This window comes from Neophocaena asiaeorientalis, unplaced genomic scaffold, assembly GCF_003031525.2.
Source record: "Neophocaena asiaeorientalis asiaeorientalis breed wild unplaced genomic scaffold, Neophocaena_asiaeorientalis_V1.1 scaffold204, whole genome shotgun sequence".
Taxonomy (NCBI): domain Eukaryota; kingdom Metazoa; phylum Chordata; class Mammalia; order Artiodactyla; family Phocoenidae; genus Neophocaena; species Neophocaena asiaeorientalis.
Window position 1 is genome coordinate 5,178,026 of NW_020173922.1, and position 6,778 is coordinate 5,184,803.

Consider the following 6,778-nt stretch of genomic DNA (forward strand, 5'->3'; position numbering starts at 1 on the left):
CTCCCTGTCACACCCAAGCAGCTCAGTAAAAGGGGAGTGGCCAAGGACCTTACTGAAAACACCGTTCTTTCATCTCTTCTCCCCCAGCATGACCCCATATGTCCCAGCTGCCCTCTCCAGCCTCGCTCCCTTGCAGGGGCAGTTATCTCTGCCTTGGCCCTCACCCTCACCTTGACCTGCCCACAGTAGAGCCTCAGAGGCCCTGTGCTTTCCCCTCGGGCCTACATCAGGTTCTTCTCACCTGCTCCTCCTTCTCTGCAGTCCTCACTTTTGCAGCCTCTCAGCCTCCCTTCCCTTAATGCTATTAGTACACGTTTCCATTCAGCAGCCTCTCCCCAAACCACTGCTCCTTCTCCTTTCTCTAGATCCCTTCTCCATTCTCTCTGCTCCTAGCACTTCTCCCCTCCGCTGCCTCCCTCAAACCTCATTCTAGCCCAACTCTTCCCCAACCTGTCCCTAACCTGCAGTTGGAGTTCCCCTCCTCAGATCTGCCACCCCAGGTGTGGCTGCCCCTGCCCTGCTCCCACCATCTTCCTGCCTCCGAATCTCTGCCCTTTGGGACCTGGGCTCATGTTTTAAATCTCTTCTCTCCTATTAGTACACCTCTGACTGGAGTCATGACTCTACTTTATCTTTCACAGCTGTCTTTTATTCCTGTTTGTATGCTAGTTTCTTTTTTTTTTTTTAAGATTTTTTTTTGATGTGGACCATTTTTAAAGTCTTTATTGAATTTGTTACAATATTGCTTCTGTTTTATGTTTTGGTTTTTTGGCCACGAGGCCTGTGGGATCATTGTTCCCCGACCAGGGCTCAAACCCGCATCCCCTGCATTGGAAGGCGAAGTCTCAACCACTGACTGCCAGAGAAGTCCCGCTAGTTTCTTTTTTAAATAAATGTATAAAAATAAAGAAGTGTCACTTAAAATGAAACTATTAAGTAAACAGCACAGGTGGTACTTGGATATGAGGTACACCACCGATAAACTCCTGATCTTCAAGAATCATGCCTCAAGCAGCCTGGAATTGCTCATTGCTCATTGCACACATTCTAGTGTGCTCACTAGAAGTTATTTATAAAATAACTTTTTGGTTTAAAATCCCACCGGCTGAGAGGGAAGGACGACATACATGAAACCTCCATAGTGGTGCAGGGACTAGAAGAGTAAAACTTAAATGGAACTCAGAAAGTGAAGGGACGAAATAAGCAGTGGCTTTCAAACCAGGACCTCCATGGAGTGTTAGATTTTCATTTTGAAGCTGATGGTCTATGTCTAGCAACTGGAAAGTCATAGAGGTGCAGGCATACGATTATAGTGGGCAAGGGAAGGAAATTGAGAAAATCGATATCTAATCTGAAAAACAAAAAAGCTTTTCAAGTAGGACGTCCAGGCTTGTTCTAGGCTTTGCTCTTTGAGTGTTTCAGTGCTTTCTCTTTCTGTTGGAATAGAAGGAGGCCTTCAGGACAGGAGGTCTGGGCCTGGGCTACAGCCCGTCTCCTCCCCTCTCCTGAATGAATGAAGTCTTACTACTTTCTCCAGCAAAGGCTGCACTACGTGTTGAGAGGCTTATGGGGAAAGTTGCCAAAGAGCAATCCAGTTATCAGCCTCAGCCCCAGCCCTCTCAGGTACAGTTCGCGGAGCAAACCCTCGAACCTAGTTGGGTCTAGACCCAGAAGACACGGAGAGGAGCAGCCCACAAGCGAACCTGCGTGCCACGCACTGAACCGGGTATGGTGGGGACACAGGCCCTGCCAGCCAGGCACTTGCACTGGCGTCGAGGGGATAACGTCTGGAGTCTCGGAGCACTGATCGAACTTGAGGGGAGTGCCTGTTGGAGTCTCAGGTATCCATCCCAACTCGGAGGGCTGTGCAGCCAGGCCGGAGACGGACCTCGAGTCTCCGCGTCGTCAACAGCCCGGGAGCGCTCCGGGAGGCGCTTCCAGGACCAGCTGCAGGGAACTGGGCTCTTGCTATGACGCCGCCCACCGCCTCGCCCCGCCCCGTGCGGGTTGCCAAGGTGATCAGGTGACTCTGAGCTCGCGGCGCTCGGGCCGGTTGTGACGTCAGGCGCGCCCAGGCTCCTCACTCGCTCCTTGGCAGGTGCGGCGCGACTTGTGCGGTCTCGTCTGATCCCAGCGGGTCCGGGCCGAACCAGTGCCTAGCAGGTTCGAAGAGAAGAGAGGTAAGGTGCGGCGGAGCCGGATCCGGCCAAGCTGGGACCAGGGAGGGGGTGAGGCGCGGGCAGGGCCCTTCCGGGGTTTTGCGCACCCCCGAGCTCCCCAGAGGGCGTCGGAAGAGCGAAGGGCCCCGGGGCGGGATGGGCCGGCTCCGGCCGAGGAGCGCGCACGGGCTGGGAGAGAGGCCGGGAGCTGGGGAGCGGTTGCAGCCGGCCCGATGCCCACCCCGGCTCATCGCGGCTGCTCCTCCGGGTCCCATCGCAGCGCCGCTGGCGGAGGCTGGGAAGATCCAGCGCCGCCCGCCCGGCCTCTGGGCAGTGGACTAAGGGGCTCCGCGTTGCGAGAAGTCGGCTGACTGAGAGCTGGGCTCGCCACACCCGGTCTCGGGAGACGTCTGCGGGAGGCTTCTGCGTCCCTTCGCCTTGGGCTGCGATTTCTAGGGCGCTGCCGGGGATCCACTCCGTGCTCTGAGCCGGGCCTGCTGGGGGCGGGAGAGCGCTCGGGAGCCCCTCGGGTGGGAGCAGGGGCCGGGGGTGTTCGGGAAAGGTGTTGCGGGGGAAAAGGAATCTTCACTATTGAGAACGGTGTCTAGGGATCTGAATAGACCTGTTGGAGGAAGTGAAATCTGAGCGGAGCCCTGAGGGGGGCGGCTAATCTCCGGCAGCTGTGGGCATTGGACGAGTAGAGGGAGGGAAAGGGGACCTCTGGAGAAGGAGACCTTGAGCCTCGCGCTGGAGGTAAGGGAAAGACGATTCGGCGACTTACTGGACCGAGTGCTAGGGCAGAGGGGAAGTTTGGAGATTTAGGTTAGGGCCGGTTGGGAAAAACTCTTTGAGCGCTTAGCTGAGGGTTTGTGTACTGTGGGGAGCCATTGAAGCGTCGGCTGCGTTGGGGTAGGGGAACACTGGGATGGGGAGACACCGAGGAGGCAGTTGTGACAGCCTGGAAAAGAGGTGACAACGCCTAGAACTCTGGTCCGTTGGGATTCTGTGAACCCTGCTTCTGAAATCTTTGTAGCAGACAAGGATGTGGGAGCAGGCAGCCAGGTGCCAATTACCCCGGCCATTGTTAGCAGATTTTTAAAAAATTCCTTCTTATACGGGAAAGGAAGCACGCAGCTGCGGCTCATTTTCTCTTCTCATTTGGCCGGGTGAGTTAATGACTCTCTGAGGGCTTTGCTACCCTTGATATGCACTGAGGTTGTATTGTCCACAGCACTTACCCTTTAGAAATTTCAGAGTGTTCTACAAACACCTCTTATCCCCAGGGTGAAACCCAACCCTGAGCGAGTGGTAGGAGATTTAATGGCAGAGAAGTTATTGAAGGATAATCAGTGCCCCAAACATGAATGGGGGCATTGGGGAAGCTGAAAGGAGTCCCCTGCTCTTTGTTCATTGTAGAACAGAGTTCCCCTTTCCTACCTGCTATCCTCAGTTTGTGAGCTTCTTAGCTAAGGCTGCTTAAGTGTTAATTGGCCATTTTGTCTTAAATTCTTGAGAAATAGGAAGAAGATATTTTGATTTTTGAAGAGGAATGATTTGGTGATATATGGGTTTTTTTCCAGCTCGGAAATTTACAGATCCTGTGAACAACAACAAAAAGCACACAGTTGTCCTTTTTAGATCGAACCTTTCACAAACTTCTGTTTTCTGGGAGGAAGTGAAATAGCTGAAACTTCTCACCAATTTGTTTTGTATTTGTTTGACTCCAGAAAACAGAATCGGACTCAGGAATCCTGTACAGTAAGAGGCAGTTGAGGGAATTGCTGAGAACTTGGCAAGGTGGCTGCAGCTGGTTTATGCATTAAACGGAGAAACCAGCACAGCACTCAAGGGAGGACAAATCCAGAGTGCTGGCAGCTGGGGAGAGCGAGCTTCCCAGTCAGATCAGCCACATCATTCTCTGTAAAAGATGTCTTAAGACAGGTCATTTGAGCATTGAGCAAATACGTGTTTACCACATATTTCTACTTACCTGAAGAGTCGCCCCCCCTCCCCGTGTACCTATTCATTGGCTGGGCTTGTTATGATAGAGCTTTTTACAGGGCTCTCCAGAAGCCCCATAATATTAAGAATCGCTGGAAGTTAGATTTCTGGGCCACATTTTTAAAAAACTGTTAACCATTTTCTAAATGGTCTTTGGAATTATTTGGAACGGCCAACTAATCATGCTTCCTTTGGAAACAGTCTGCTCCCCCTCCCCCAGACACTGTAACTATGTGCTGTCAGGGAGGTTAAGTAGGCCGAGAGTTTTGGGAAATTTTCTGCTTTCATTCATCCCGGCCGCCCCCACAAATGTTCCCATTGGTAGAGAATTTAAGACTTCAATGTTAGGAAAGAAAGAAAGATCAACACAAGCAATGATAAACACCAGGCCTGGCTGTTCTGTTGAAGAACAGAAATACCCTCCCTTAAGGGGAACTGGGCCCAGGTGAGAACCAGGGCTAGGGTATGATCCAGAGACCCCCACGGAGCGTTCTAGGCCTGCACCTTTGTCACCCAAGGGCAGGCCCTCCTTTCTTGGCTGGAAACAGTCCTCAACCTTGAAACGGGGTAATGGACTGCAGCACACCATAGCAGGTCCTCTGCACAGCAAGGCCTCCTAGGGGTTTGTAATGCAGAGACTCTGCCTGGGCAATGGCGCACAGACCGCTTATGGCCAACTTTTCAGCATAAAGCTCTACACTGCCCTCATGGAAGCCAAATCTCTTCTGAAGCACAGTAGTCAATTCCTGGATCCGTCAGCCCTTCCTCACCAAGAACATTCTGTGTCCTGGTGGCCAAGATAATGATTTCTGTCCTGGTTGGTGTAACTCGGACCTCAACTCCAGAGTACCCATCTTCAGCCAGCTCCCTAGTGAGAAACTCGTTCAGTTCAGCTTTGAATATGCCGTCAGTGACAAACTTCCTCTTGGAAATCTGCATGGCCATCTTGCCACCGCGTTCCGCCGAAAGGAAAGGCTTCACAGAGGGTGTCCCCCCCCCCATAAATTTATTTATTTATTTATTTATTTATTTTTGGCTCTGTTGGGTCTTCGTTGCTGCGTGTGGGCTTGCTCTAGTTGTGGAGAGCGGGATTGGGGGGCATTACTCTTTGTTGTGGTGCGTGGGCTTCTCATTGTGGTGGCTTCTCTTGTTGCGGAGCACGGGCTCTAGGCGTGCGGGCTCAGTAGTTGTGACTCACAGGCTCTAGAGCACAGGCTCAGTAGTTGTGGCGCGTGGGCTTAGTTGCTCCAGGGCTCGAACCCCTGTCCCCTGCATTGACAGGCGGATTCTTAACCACTGCACCACCAGGGAAGTCCTTCACAGAGGTTCTGAAGGAATATTAATGAGAGGCTTTTATGAAATTTGAGCTCCTCTAAAGCAGAATATTTTAATTTTTGGATGATTGGTATTTTTTTGAGATGCAGTGAAATAAAAAAAGAGGCGGACATTCTAAATTTTTTTGGTAAAAGCCTCATTCAGCACCCTAAGGCTTTTTTGTTTTTGTTTCCGGGTGTATGTGGGCTTGGTTACCGATAAGCCAATAATCAGATCTGGAGGCCTGAGGGTAAGTGCATGTTTGCATTTCATATGTAAATAAGTTCAGACTGTTTCACACTTTATCCAGCTGGTTTAGAGTGCCTGGAGTAAACCTTGCAGCTTCTTGGGCTTTGGACCCTACATCCTTTCGACCCAACATCCTTTCAACCCTAAAGGAGTTAATTACTAAGCACTTCAGAGACTGAAGTGGGCAATAATGCTCACTAAATTGAATGAGGAGTGAAATAGTCATCTTTTAAAATTTCATTCTCCTGAGTCACTCTGCCAGTCCTCCATCAGATAGAGATTCAAGTGCTTGCTGACGTGCCCAGGGAACTACAGAACTACAACGTCCATCTCTCGGACTTGTGACATTTGTTGTCTAGGCATAGTTCTCACAGGGAAGTTCTGACAGGAGAGGCTTCCTGTTTTTCTCAGGCTGAATTGAGTGCTGTGTTCTAGGCCTCCAAGCTCCTCACGCTTGACCAGCCCTACTAATTGGCTTGGCTGTACAATGGGAGTCAGCAATTAAAACACAGCAGTTTAAAAGCAAGGGGATTGGGCATGAGTTGACCCTCCAGGCTCTGGCCAAAAAGTTTCACACCATTTTGGGCACTATATACAAAGGGCTCTTCAAAAGGCAGTGAGCTTAGAATGACTTCTTTTGTAGTTTTTAGGAGACAGATGTGGAATATTAGTACTGATTTAGGCCTCAAAACCAGAGCTAGGAAACTGGATGGGCCCTCAGTTCTAAAGCAAGGGAGGGAGTTCCCTGGTGGCACGGTGGTTAAGAATCTGCCTGCCAATGCAGGGGACTATGGGTTCGATCCCTGGGCCGGGAAGATCCCACATGCTGCAGAACAACTAAGTCCATGCACCACAACTACTGAGCCCGCGCGCCTAGTCCTGTGCTCTGTAACAAGAGAAGCCACCACAATGAGAAGCCTGTGCACCACAACGAAGAGTAGCTCCCCAGTCTCTGTAACTAGAGAAAGCCTGCACGCAGCAATGAAGACCCAATGCAGCCAAAAAATAAAAAAAAAAAAAAAAAAAAAAAAGGGAGAAAAATGTTTTAACTCAGG

The 6,778-nt window shown here is 50.8% G+C and overlaps 1 long non-coding RNA gene across 1 annotated transcript in view; it reads left to right on the plus strand.

Moving 5' to 3' along the window:
• The first annotated feature begins 2,050 nt into the window (after window positions 1-2,050).
• Window positions 2,051-6,778, plus strand: part of LOC112404362 (uncharacterized) — a 65,764-nt gene continuing 61,036 nt past the window's right edge. Inside the window, exon 1 of the long non-coding RNA XR_003004079.1 lies at window positions 2,051-2,180. This is a non-coding gene — a long non-coding RNA (uncharacterized LOC112404362). The remainder of the gene's footprint in view (window positions 2,181-6,778) is intronic.